We start from the raw sequence: 14,175 nt of genomic DNA on the forward strand, positions 1-14,175 counted from the left end.
CCACGACGCGTCAGGAGCGAGGACGACCGCTCTGACGAGGCGTGATTGCCGGCGTCACCTGTTACACCCAAAATTTGGCTATGTCTCCCACGTGTCGAGGCATGACTTAGAGGCATAACCGCATGTTGGTTTTGTCGCAAGAGGGGTAATCTTCACACAATCCCATGTACAAGAACAAGGATAGAATAAATAGTTGGCTTACAATTGCCACGTCACACAATGCTCAAAATAATACATACATCATTCAGAGTACACACATAGTCTGACTACAGACAATTCCAAATGAAAAGAAGATAACCCAAAATGCTAGATCCCGATCGTCCCAACTGGGCGCCACTACTGATCATCAGGAAATGAAACATAGTAATGACCAAGGTCCTCGTAGGACTCCCACTTGAGCTCGGTTGCATCACCTGCACTGGTATCCTCGACACCTGCAACTGTTTTGGTAGTATCTGTGAGTCACGAGGAGTCAGCAATATCGAAACCCGCGAGATCAAGACTATTTAAGCTTATGGGTAGGACGTGGTTATGAGGTGGAGTCGCAGCAAGCGCTAAGCAAATATGGTGGCTAACATACGAGTACAAGAGAAAGATGAGAAATGTTACCTCTTTTAGCACTGTGTTGGTTTTCCCCGAAGAGGAAGGGATGGTGCAGCAAAGTAGCGTAAGTATTTCCCTCAGTTTTTGAGAACCAAGGTATCGATCCAGTAGGAGGCTACGCGCGAGTCCCTCGCACCTGCACAAAACAAATAAATCCTCGCAACCAACGCAAATAGGGGTTGTCAATCCCTATAGGGCCACTTACGAGAGTGAGATCTGATAGATATGAAAAGATAATATTTTTGGTATTTTTATGATAAAGATGCAAAGTAAAATAAAGGCAAAGTAAATGGCAAAGTAAATAACTAAGTAGTAGGAGATTGATATGATAAAGATAGACCCAGGGGCCATAGGTTTCACTAGTGGCTTCTCTCGAGAGCATAAGTATTCTACGGTGGGTGAACAAATTACTGTTGAGCAATTGACATAATTGAGCATAGTTATGAGAATATCTAGGTATGATCATGTATATAGGCATCACATCCGAGACAAGTAGACCGACTCCTGCCTGCATCTACTACTATTACTCCACTCATCGACCGCTATCCAGCATGCATCTAGAGTATTAAGTTAAAAATAGAGTAACACCTTAAGCAAGATGACATGATATAGAGGGATAGGCTCATGCAATATGAAGAAAACCCCATCTTTTTATCCTCGATGGCAACAATACAATACGTGCCTTGCTGCCCTTACTGTCACCGGGAAAGGACACCACAAGATTGAACCCAAAGCTAAGCACTTCTCCCATTGCAAGAAATATCAATCTAGTAGGCCAAACCAAACTGATAATTCGAAGAGACTTCCAAATATAACCAATCATACATAAAAGAATTCGGATAAGATTCAAATATTATTCATAGATAGACTTGATCATAAACCCACAATTCATCGGTCTCAACAAACACACCGCAAAAAGAAGATTACATCAAATAGATCTCCACAAGAGAGGGGGAGAACATTGTATTGAGATCCAAAAAGAGAGAAGAAGCCATCTAGATACTAACTATGGACCCGTAGGTCTGAAGTAAACTACTCACACTTCATCGGAGAAGCTATGGTGTTGATGTAGAAGCCCTCCGTGATTGATGCCCCCTCCGGCGGAGCTCCGGAACAGGCCCCAAGATGGGATCTCATGCATACAGAAAGTTACGGCGGTGGAATTAGGGTTTTGGCTCCATATCTGATCGTTTGGGGGTACGTGGATATATATAGGAGGAAGAAGTACGCCGGTGGAGCAACAGGGGGCCCACGAGGGTGGGGGGCGCGCCCCCTACCTCGTGGCCTCCTGTTACGTGCCTTGATGTAGGGTCCAAGTCTCCTGAGTTGTATTCGATGATAAAATCACGTTCCCGAAGGTTTCATTCCGTTTGGACTCCGTTTGATATTCCTTTTCTTCGAAACCCTAAAACAGGCAAAAAACAACAATTCTGGGCTGGGCCTCCGGTTAATAGGTTAGTCCCAAAAATAATATAAAAGTGGATAATAAAGCCCAATAATGTCCAAAACAGTAGATAATATAGCATGGAGCAATAAAAAAATATAGATACGTTGGAGACGTATCAAGCATCCCCAAGCTTAATTCCTACTTGTTCTCGAGTAGGTAAATGATAAAAAATAGAATTTTTGATGCGGAGTGCTACTTGGCATAATTTTAATGTAATTCTACTTAATTGTGGTATGAATATTCAGATCCAAAAGATTCAAGACAAAAGTTCATATTGCCATAAAAATGATAATACTTCAAGCATACTAAGAAAGCAATTATGTCTTCTCAAAATAACATGGCTAAAGAAAGTTATCCCTACAAAATCATATAGTCTGGCTATGCTCTATCTTCACCACACAAAATATTTAAATCATGCACAACCCCGATAACAAGCCAAGCAATTGTTTCATACTTTTGACATTCTCAAAACTTATTCAATTTTCACGCAATACATGAGTGTGAGCCATGGATATAGCACTATAGGTGGAATAGAGTGGTGGTTGTGGAGAAGACAAAAAGGAGAAGATAGTCTCACATCAACTAGGTGTATCAACGGGCTATGGAGATGCCCATCAATAGATATCAATGTGAGTGAGTAGGGATTGCCATGCAACGGATGCACTAGAGCTATAAGTATATGAAAGCTCAAAAAGAAACTAAGTGGGTGTGCATCCAACTTGCTTGCTCATGAAGAGCTAGGGAAATTTGAGGAAGCCCGTCATTGGAATATACAAGCCAAGTTCTATAATGAAAGATTCCCACTAGTATATGAAAGTGATAACATGAGAGACTCTCTACTATGAAGATCATGGTGCTACTTTGAAGCACAAGTGTGGTAAAGGATAGTAACATTGTCCCTTCTCTCTTTTTCTCTCATTTTTATTTGGGCCTTTTCTTTTTTTATGGCCTCTTTTCTTTCTATTTTTTTAATTTTTCGTCCGGAGTCTCGTCCCGACTTGTGGGGGAATCATAGTCTCCATCATCCTTTCCTCACCGGGACAATGCTCTAATAATGATGATCATCACACTTTTATTTTTCCTACAACTCGATACTTAGAACAAAATATGACTCTATATGAATGCCTCTGGCGGTGTACCGGGATATGCAATGATGCATGAGTGACATGTATGAAAGAATTATGAATGGTGGCTTTGCCACAAATACGATGTCAACTACATGATCATGCAAAGCAATATGACAATGATGAAGTGTGTCATAATAAACGGAACGGTGGAAATTTGCATGTCAATATATCTTGGAATGGCTATGGAAATGCCATAATAGGTAGGTTTGGTGGATGTTTTGAGGAAGGTATATGGTGGGTGTATGATACCGGCGAAAGGTGCGCGGTATTAGAGAGGCTAGCAAAGGTGGAAGGGTGAGAGTGCGTATAATCCATGGACTCAACATTAGTCATAAAGAACTCACATACTTATTGCAAAAATCTACAAGTTATCAAAGCAAAGTATTACGCGCATGCTCCTAGGGGGATAGATTGGTAGGAAAAGACCATCGCTCGTCCCCAACCGCCACTCATAAGGAAGGCAATCAAAAAAAATCATGCTCTGACTTCATCACATAAGGGTTCACCATACGTGCATGCTACGGGAATCACAAGCTTCAACACAAGTATTTCTCAAATTCACAACTACTCAACTATCATGACTTTAATATCACCATCTCCATATCTCAAAACAATTATCAAGTATCAAACTTCTCATAGTATTCAACACACTCATTAGAGAGTCTTATTATTAATCTTGCATACCAAGCATATTAGGATTTTAAGCAAATTACCATGCTATTAAGACTCTCAAAATAATCTAAGTGAAGCATGAGAGATCAATAGTTTCTATAAAACAAATCCACCACCATGCTCTAAAAGATATAAGTGAAGTACTAGAGCAAAACTATATAACTCAAAAGATATAAGCGAAGCACATAGAGTATTCTAACAAATTCCAAATAATATATGGCTCTCTCAAAAGGTGTGTACAGCAAGGGTGATTGTGGTAAACTAACAAGCAAAGACTCAAATCATACAAGACGCTCCAAGCAAAACACATATCATGTGGTAAATAAAAATATAGCTCCAAGTAAAGTTACCGATAGAAGTAGACGAAAGAGGGGATGCCTTCCGGGGCATCCCCAAGCTTTGGCATCCCCAAGCTTTGGCTTTTAGGTGTGCTTAGATTATCTTGGGGGTGCCATGGGCATCCCCAAGCTTAGGCTCTTGCCACTCCTTGTTCCATAATCCATCGAATCTTTACCCAAAACTTGAAAACTTCACAACACAAAACTTAAAGTAGAAAATCTCGTGAGCTCCGTTAGCGAAAGAAAACAAAAGACCACTTCAAGGTACTGTAATGAACTCATTTTTTATTTATATGGGTGTTATACCTACTGTATTCCAACTTCTCTATGGTTTATAAACTATTTTACTAGCCATAGATTCATCATAATAAGCAAACAACACACGAAAAACAGAATCTGTCAAAAACAGAACAGTCTGTAGTAATCTGTAGCTCGCGCAAGATCTGGAACCCCAAAAATTCTAAAATAAATTGCTGGACGTGAGGAATTTATCTGTTAATCATCTTAAAAAAGAATTAACTAAATATCACTTTCCAAAAAAAATGATAGCAGTTCTCTTGAGCGCTAAAGTTTCTGTTTTTTACAGCAAGTTCAACAAGACTTTCCCCAAGTCTTCCCAACGGTTCTACTTGGCACAAACACTAATTAAACACAAAAAAACACAACCAAAACAGAGGCTAGATAATTTATTTATTACTAAACAGGAGCAAAAAGCAAGGAATAAAAATAAAATTGGGTTGCCTCCCAACAAGCGCTATCGTTTAACGCCCCTAGCTAGGCATAACAAGCAAGAATAGATCTAGGTATTGCCATCTTTGGTAGGCAAGCCATAAGTGGCTCTCATAATAGATTCATAAGGTAATTTAATTTTCTTTCTAGGAAATTGTTCAATGCCTTTCCTTAATGGAAATTGGAATCTAATATTTCCTTCCTTCATATCAATAATTGCACCAATCGTTCTAAGGAAAGGTCTACCAAGAATAATAGGACATGAAGGATTGTAATCTATGTCAAGAACAATAAAATCTACGGGCACATAATTCCTATTTGCAACAATAAGGACATCATTAATTCTTCCCATAGGTTTCTTAATAGTGGACTCCGCAAGGTGCAAGTTTAGAGAGCAATCATCAAAATCATGGAAACCTAACAAATCACACAAAGTCTTTGGAATCGTGGAAACACTAGCACCCAAATCACATAAAGCATAGCATTCATGATCTTTAATTTTAATTTTAATAGTTGGTTCCCACTCATCATAAAGTTTTCTAGGGATAGAAACTTCCAATTCAGGTTTTTCTTCATAAGATTGCATCAAGGCATCAACGATATGTTTAGTAAACGCTTTATTTTGACACTAAGCATGAGGAGAATTTAGCACGAATTGCAACAAGGAAATACAATCACTCAAAGAGCAATTTTCATAATTAAATTCCTTCAAATTCATATTAGTGGGTTTAGCAACATCTAGGGTTTTAATTTCTTCAATCCCACTTTTATCAAATTTAGCATCAAGATCAAAAGATTCAGAATTCTTGGAACGCCTTCTAGGAAAAGGTGGATCATATTCAGTCCCATCATTATCAAGATTCATATTGAAAAAGAAAGATTTAATAGGGGACACATCAATAACTTTTAGATCTTCATCATTATTTTCATAGGAACTAGAAGAACACACTTTTATAAAGGCATCTTTCTTAGCACGGATCATAGCGGTTCTTTCTTTGCACTCATCAATGGAAATTCTCATGGCTTTGAGAGACTCATTGATATCATGCTTAGGTGGAATAGATCTAAGTTTCAAAGAATCAACATCAAGAGCAATTCTATCAACGTCCCTAGCCAAATCATCAATCTTAAGCAATGTTTCTTCAATCAAATCAATGAAATTCTTTTGCGAAGTAATAAATTCTTTAATATTAGATTCAAAATCAGAGGGCATCTTATTATAATTTCCATAAGAATTATTGTAGGAATTACCATAATTATTAGAGGGATTACTAGGATAAGGCCTAGGATTAAAATTTCCTCTATACGCGTTGTTACCAAAATTGTTCCTACCAACAAAATTCACATCCATAGATTCATTATTATTCTCAATCAAAGTAGACAAGGGACTATCATTAGGATCATAAGAAACAATCTTACTAGCAAATAATTTCATAAGTTCATCCATCTTTCCACTCAAAACATTAATTTCTTCTATCGCATGCACCTTTTTATTAGTAGATCTTTCAGTATGCCATTGAGAATAATTAACAATAATATTATCTAGGAGTTTAGTAGCTTCTCCTAAAGTGATTTCCATAAAAGTGCCTCCCGCGGCCTAATCTAAAAGATTTCTAGAAGAAAAATTCAATCCGGCATAAATTTTTTGTATAATCATCCACAAATTTAAACCATGGGGCAATTACGTATCATTAATTTCATTCTCTCCCAAGCTTGTGCAACATGTTCATGATCAAGTTGCTTAAAATTCATAATATCGTTTCTAAGAGAGATAATCTTAGCGGGAGGAAAATACTTAGAGATAAAAGCATCTTTGCACTTATTCCATGAATCAATACTATTTTTAGGCAAAGACGAAAACCAAGCTTTAGCACGATCTCTAAGCGAAAAAGGAAATAACTTCAATTTAACAATATCATTATCCACATCTTTCTTCTTTTGCATGTCACACAAATCAACGAAGCTATTTAGATGGGTAGCGGCATCTTCACTAGGAAGGCCGGAGAACGGATCTTTCATGACAAGATTCAGCAAAGCAACATTAATTTCACAAGATTCAGCATCAGTAAGAGGAGCAATCGGAGTGCTAATAAAATCATTGTTGTTGGTATTGGTGAAGTCACACAATTTAGTATTATTTTGAGCCATCGCGACAAGCAAGCAAACTAACACACAAGCAAACAAAAAGCAAGCGGACAAAAAGAGGCAAATAGAGGGAGGATAGAGAGAGAGGGCAAATAAAACGGCAAGGGTGAAGTGGGGGGAGAGGAAAACGAGAGGCAAATGGCAAATAATGTAATGCGGGAGATAAGGGTATGTGATGGGTACTTGGTATGTTGACTTTTGCGTAGACCTCCCCGGCAACGGCGCCAGAAATCCTTCTTGCTACCTCTTTTAGCACTGCGTTGGTTTTCCCCGAAGAGGAAGGGATGATGCAGCAAAGTAGTGTAAGTATTTCCCTCAGTTTTTGAGAACCAAGGTATCAATCCAGTAGGAGGCTACGTGCGAGTCCCTCGCACCTGCACAAAACAAATAAATCCTCGCAACCAACGCAAATAGGGGTTGTCAATCCCTATAGGGCCACTTACGAGAGTGAGATCTGATAGATATGATAAGATAATATTTTTGGTATTTTTACGATAAAGATACAAAGTAAAATAAAGGCAAAGTAAATGGCAAAGTGAATAACTAAGTAGTAGGAGATTGATATGATAAAGATTGACCCGGGGGCCATAGGTTTCACTAGTGGCTTCTCTCGAGAGCATAAGTATTCTACGGTGGGTGAACAAATTACTATTGAGAAATTGACAGAATTGAGCATAGTTATGAGAATATCTAGGTATGATCATGTATATAGGCATCACATCCGAGACAAGTAGACCGACTCCTGCCTGCATCTACTACTATTACTCCACTCATCGACCGCTATCCAGCATGCATCTAGAGTATTAAGTTAAAAATAGAGTAACACCTTAAGCAAGATGACATGATATAGAGGGATAGGCTCATGCAATATGAAGAAAACCCCATCTTTTTATCCTCGATGGCAACAATACAATACGTGCCTTGCTGCCCTTACTGTCACCGGGAAAGGACACCACAAGATTGAACCCAAAGCTAAGCACTTCTCCCATTGCAAGAAATATCAATCTAGTAGGCCAAACCAAACTGATAATTCGAAGAGACTTCCAAATATAACCAATCATACATAAAAGAATTCGGATAAGATTCAAATATTATTCATAGATAGACTTGATCATAAACCCACAATTCATCGGTCTCAACAAACACACCGCAAAAAGAAGATTACATCAAATAGATCTCCACAAGAGAGGGGGAGAACATTGTATTGAGATCCAAAAAGAGAGAAGAAGCCATCTAGATACTAACTATGGACCCGTAGGTCTGAAGTAAACTACTCACACTTCATCAGAGAGGCTATGGTGTTGATGTAGAAGCCTCCGTGATCGATGCCCCCTCCGGCGGAGCTCCGGAAAGGCCCCAAGATGGGATCTCGTGGATACAGAAAGTTACGGTGGTGGAATTAGGGTTTTGGCTCCGTATCTGATCGTTTGGGGGTACGTGGATATATATAGGAGGAAGAAGTATGTCAGTGGAGCAACAGGGGGCCCACGAGGGTGGGGGCGCGCCTGGTAGGGTAGGGCGCGCCCCCTACCTCGTGGCCTCCTGTTACATGCCTTGACGTAGGGTCCAAGTCTCCTGAGTTGTATTCGATGAGAAAATCACGTTCCCGAAGGTTTCATTCCGTTTGGACTCCGTTTGATATTCCTTTTCTTCGAAACCCTAAAACAGGCAAAAAACATCAATTCTGGGCTAGGCCTCCGGTTAATATGTTACTCCCAAAAATAATATAAAAGTGGATAATAAAGCCCAATAATGTCCAAAACAGTAGATAATATAGCATGGAGCAATCAAAAATTATAGATACGTTGGAGACGTATCAAGAAACTATGCAACGGTCGTAAACTAGAAGTGATCAAGAAGTGATCCTAAACTACTTACGTTCAAACATAACCCAACCGTGTTCACTCCCCGGACTCCGCCGAAAAGAGACCATCATGGCTACACACGTGGTTGATGCATTTTAATTAAGTCAAGTGTCAAGTTCTCTACAACCGGATATTAACAAATTCTCATCTGCCACATAACCATGGGCACGACTCTCAAAAGTTTATACCCTGCAGGGGTGTCCCAACTTAGCCCATCACAAGCTCTCACGATCAACGAAGGATATTCCATCTCCCAGAAAGACCCGATCAGTCTTGGAATCCTAGTTATAAGACATTTCGACAATGGTAAAACAAGACCAGCAAGACCGCCCGATGTGCTGACAAATCCCGATAGGAGTCGCACATATCTCGTTCTCTGGGCACATCGGATGGGCAAGACATCGGGTTGGCTGAGACCCTGGTTGCCCAGGGGGCGCCGGACATCGCCCAGGTTGGACCAACACTCAGAGAAACACTGGCACGGGGGGGGGGGGGGGGGGGGTTGAATAAAGATGACCCTCGGGTTTGCAAATCCCTAGGGAAAAGTTTAGCTTGTTGTTAGGCAAATGTTAAAACCAATGTTGGGCCTTCCTGGACGAGTTTTTATTCAAAGAGAACTGTCAAGGGGGTCCCATAACTCCAACCGCGTAAGGAACACAAAATCAAGGAACATAATACCAGTATGACGGAAACTAGGGCGGCAAGAGTGGGACAAAACACCGAGCAAAAGGCCAAGCCTTCCACCCTTTGCCAAGTATATAGATACATTAATTAAAATAAGAGGTATTGTGATATCCCAACATATCCATGTTCCAACATGGAACAACCTGCAAGGCACCTGCAACTAGCAACACTATAAGAGGGGCGGAGAAAAAGCGGTAACATAGCCAAACAACGGTTTGCTAGGAAGGTGGGTTAGAGGCTTGGCATGATAATATGGGAGGCATGATAAACAAGTGGTAGGTAGCGCGACAGAGCGATAGAATGAACAACTAGCAAGCAAAGATAGAAGTGATATCGAGGGTAATGATCATCTTGCCTGAAATCCCGCAAGGAAGAAGAACGAGTCCATGAAGTAGACAAACGGACGTAGTCGAACGAATCCTCACAACTCCGGAACGAAACCGAAGCTATCGAGAGAAGCAAACTGGAAAGAAGCAAGCAACATGGTAAACACACAAGCATAATCATGGCATGATGCACAAATAAGTATGATGCATGTCCGGTTTAATGAGGCATGGCATGGCAAAGTGCAACAAGCAATACTACAAATTAAGTGGAGCTCAATATGCAACGAGTTGCATATTGACGAGATACCACATTCAATCATTTAGTTCACTCCTGTTTAGGTACTGAACAATATTAAATGTTGGTTAACATGGCAAGAGGTGAGGCATAATAAAACTATCTATTTAAGCAACTTTTAATGAGGTCGGAAATAACAAACAACAAATTCAGAAAATCCCCATGTGTATATTTTCAGATTTGCTACTATTCTACCCTATACACAATTTTAGAGTTGTTAAACATGCAAAGTAATGCCACCATGTTAATCTATGCATTCTTCTACCCCATTTACATATAAAGAACATTTAATTTGGAGCTACAGTTATTTAGTTATGAAATAAAGCATTTTAACATGGCATTTATGCAAATTTAATCAAACAACATTTTAAACATAGATGAAAAATAGCATATTATGAAACTAGGTGTCTAATCATTTCACACATTTAAAACATTTTAATCCGATGCAACATTTGTGAGCTATTAAATGCTTGATCTAGAGGGACTTTTCTGTAAAATAGGTTTTGTCTGGAATAATTAACAAATCATCCAGAACTGAAAAAAAACGTCCACGGGCTAAAACAGGCTGGCCCAACAGGAGGAAAAACAAAAAAGGGGCGATGGGGTGTGGCCTCACCCAGTGGGCCTTGGCCCGGTTCGGCAGAGGAGGCCCAGGCGATGGACGAAGCAGGGGCGCGGTCAACGGGGTCGAGCGGGGTCCAGGCGCGGGGGAACTTGGCGCCGGTCAACGCAGGGGGGACGGCAGCGCTCGCTCAAATCGGACGAAGCAGAGGTGAGGCTCTCACCGGGAAGAAGCAGGACGGCGGCAGCTGGGAGGAGCTGTGGGCGAGGAACGGCAACGCGACAGTGGGATCCGGCCAGGAAGGGCCTACAGGCAGCGGATCCGTGCAGAACATGGCACGTCGACTCGGGCGACAGGGATGACGCGAAGGAAGGCGATGGCTTGGCGAAGCAGGGGAGGTCCGGCGAGGGAACGACAAGGAGGTGGCTCCGGTCGGTGAGTCAAGGGACTTGGCCGGTGACACGGCTTGGCGTTTGATTTGGAGAAGGGAAGACAGGGGGCGGCGCGATGTAGAGGACGCAGGGGAGGCAGCGGCAGTGACTTGCACAGGGTCTCCGGCGACAAGGGGCACGGGGACGCCGAGCTACAGGGTGCAGGAGATGGATCCGGTGAGGCTCGCCGGATCTAGCGCTCAAGGATCTCGGGCAGCACTGCAGCAACATCGTTCCTGTCCACAGAGAGAGATCGAGGTGAGTGGAGAGAGAGGGAAAGGAGAGGACGGAGAAGGAGAGCTGGGGCGTGACACAACAGCCTAGTGTCGTCAGGTTGGTCACCAACATGAGGAGACAGGGAGCCTCGGGTGCTGCTGCTCGTCACCGGCGGGGAGGCATGGCTGGCGGCACGAGATGGAGGCGCACGGGAGGAGATGAGGTGCAGCCAACGGGCGGAGGAGACGAAGCCGAGCGCTCCTGCTCGGGGTCTCGGTCAGGCGCGAAGCAGAGGAGGCCGGTTCCTCGCGGGCTGTGCGGGCACGAGGAGGCGTCGGGGCGCGCTACTTGGTTGGTCGGGGATGCAAAACGAGGAGGTGGTTGGGTTGGCCGGGTGGAGTGGATAGATTGGATCGGGGATCGGGCAGGTTTGGATGGGGATGGATCCCGAGGTGGGAGACGAGTGCGGTGGCGGCGGCAGGGACAAAACTCCTAGAAATTAGGTTTTGGGCAGATTTGGTTAGGGGTTAGTCTATTATATATACAAAAGGGGATGATTCGGATCCTCTGATTATAATCGAACGGTCGAGAATAAAATGCTTTGGGAGTCCAAACAAATAATCGCAGATGTTTTAGGGATGTTTGGGGATGATCCGAATCCAACGGTGACGACTGACCGGGTTGGGTTCGGGACAGCTTTCGGACGCGGGTGAGGGGTCGATGCACTGTGCAAAGAGGGGTTAGGCGGACGTGGTCAAGGTGTGGTTGGACTGAGAATGGTCAACGAAGACAAAGCGGTCTGACGACATTGCCACGGAGAAGAAAAGAGAGAAGAGAACGATGTGGCAGAGACAAGGAAGAAGCGGCAACTACGCATGGATGCAAGTTTTAAAACAAAGACGGCAACGAGTGCCGATGAAATGCGAATGATGCGATCATAAAATGCAACAAACAATAAAACACATGACGGCAACGAAATACATGGAAGACTTCTAAAGCGTCGGTCTCGGGTCGTCACATCACCATCATGACCGGCTGGGCCTTCGGCAGTGCCACCATCCGCACCTGCCCTCCGATTTCTTCCTCCCTGCCCAGGAATGGTGCCATCCTGATCTTGGGGAGGCGCCGAATCCCAGCCAGGCCTTCCCCCCGTCTTCTTTGTTTCCCCTGCAGTTTCAAGGAGGGGAGGGACAGAGCAAAGGCATCACATGCATTTATCTCTTTCCAATCTAAAATGTGTAGGCACTTGCCAAACTTTAGTTAAAATTACGTAATCTTCTTTACACATGCTTGTGTTCTGTAAGATCTATACTTGTCGATCAGCATATTAATGAAAAAGGCAAACATTGCCGGGTACTTGTGCATGTAACATGTCCATGCAGAGGTGAAATGCCTCTATACATTCAAGTAAACAAGTTTTCCCTGGTAGGCTATCCTGTCGGTACCCTCAGTTTGTTGCCATGGAGCTAGGCCTGCCGGGCACAAATCACAAAGAGGGACCAGCCCCCCGCCAGGAACTTTTCACCGAAGGCCACTACAACCATCCTGACCAAAGCAAAATTCAAGTCAAGGGATGTGAGCACTTAAGTTTCGAAGGTGGTGAGGTTTTCATATGCACAAGTCTCTAATTACAGAACACGTATGGATAAGAAAGAACTTATTTGTTTGGCTTGCTGGGCATCGCAATGTAGGCTTGTCTTCTCTTCTCTTCTTCGGGACCAAGTCCACCGTAAAAGCCTGTTGCTTAGTGCAGATGAAAGTGATGCCACATGCGATCATATCTACATGAACATGTTATGTTCATGATATGCTTATGCATGCATGCAATTTGTCGGGGGGCCCTAGCGCTTCATTTATTTCTCTGTTGCTCAGGGTCTGCACTTGGCTTTGTACAAGGGGTTACATGCAACATCGGCGAGGCCTGTACAAAAGGGTGGCTGCCGAGCAGGACATGACAGCCGCGCCTTACGGGTAGCACTTGCGGAGATGCTCAATATTGCATGAGTTTTGTAATTGAATGCCATCTCCGGTCTCCAGACGGGCTGCGCCAGGTCTGGTGACTCGTACTACTCGGTAAGGGCCTTCCCACTTTGGCGTCAATTTGTTTGTACCCTTGGCGGACTAAACGCATGTAAGGACAAGGTCGCCTTCCTCAAAACTCTAGGCATGAACCCTGCGGCTGTGATAGCGACGCAAGGCTTGCTGGTAGCATGCATCACGTGTAGCAGCCTAGAGACGGTTCTCCTCGAGTAGCACAGCGTTATCACGCGGTGCTGTTCTTGCGCTACTTCATCATAGGCAAGCGCTCGAGGTGACCCGTAAATGAGTTCCATGGGGATAACTGCTTCTGCCCCATAGACTAGGGAGAAGGGAGCCTGCCTAGTAGCTCGATTTGGTGTCATTCTGAGGGACCAAAGAACCACCGACAGCTCGTTGATCCATCGCCTGCCACACTTCTGCAGCTTATGAAATGTTCTTGTCTTAAGTCCTCGCAACACTTCAGTGTTCGCCCTCTCAGCTTGCCCGTTGCTCCTTGGATGGGCAACAGAGGCGAATGGGATTTTGCTTCCGAGGGCATGAACGTATTGCATGAAGGCGTGGCTCATGAATTGGGTGCCATTGTTGGTGATGATTCGGGCAGGCACCCCGAAGCGGCACGCCAATCCTTTCAAGAACTTGATAGCTAACTGAGCAGTCACCTTTCTCACGGGCTCTACTTCCCCCCACTTTGTAAA

At 43.2% G+C, this 14,175-nt stretch overlaps 1 long non-coding RNA gene across 3 annotated transcripts; it reads right to left on the reverse strand.

Moving 5' to 3' along the window:
• Positions 1–1,374: 1,374 nt before the first annotated feature.
• LOC125554028 (uncharacterized) lies at positions 1,375–11,954 on the reverse strand. Of its 3 annotated transcripts, XR_015601421.1 has the most exons (4): positions 11,571–11,954; positions 10,848–11,460; positions 9,966–10,073; positions 1,375–8,720 (listed from the first exon to the last, which is right to left on the reverse strand). It is a non-coding gene; the product is annotated as an uncharacterized LOC125554028 (long non-coding RNA). The 3 variants fall into 3 exon arrangements; XR_007304296.2 differs by having other exon boundaries at positions 1,375–10,073; positions 11,542–11,954; XR_007304295.2 differs by having other exon boundaries at positions 1,375–10,073; positions 11,571–11,953.
• Positions 11,955–14,175: the final 2,221 nt, after the last annotated feature.

The sequence above is a fragment of the Triticum urartu genome, chromosome 4A (assembly GCF_056163025.1).
Source record: "Triticum urartu cultivar PI428250 chromosome 4A, HENAU_Tu73, whole genome shotgun sequence".
Classification (NCBI taxonomy): domain Eukaryota; kingdom Viridiplantae; phylum Streptophyta; class Magnoliopsida; order Poales; family Poaceae; genus Triticum; species Triticum urartu.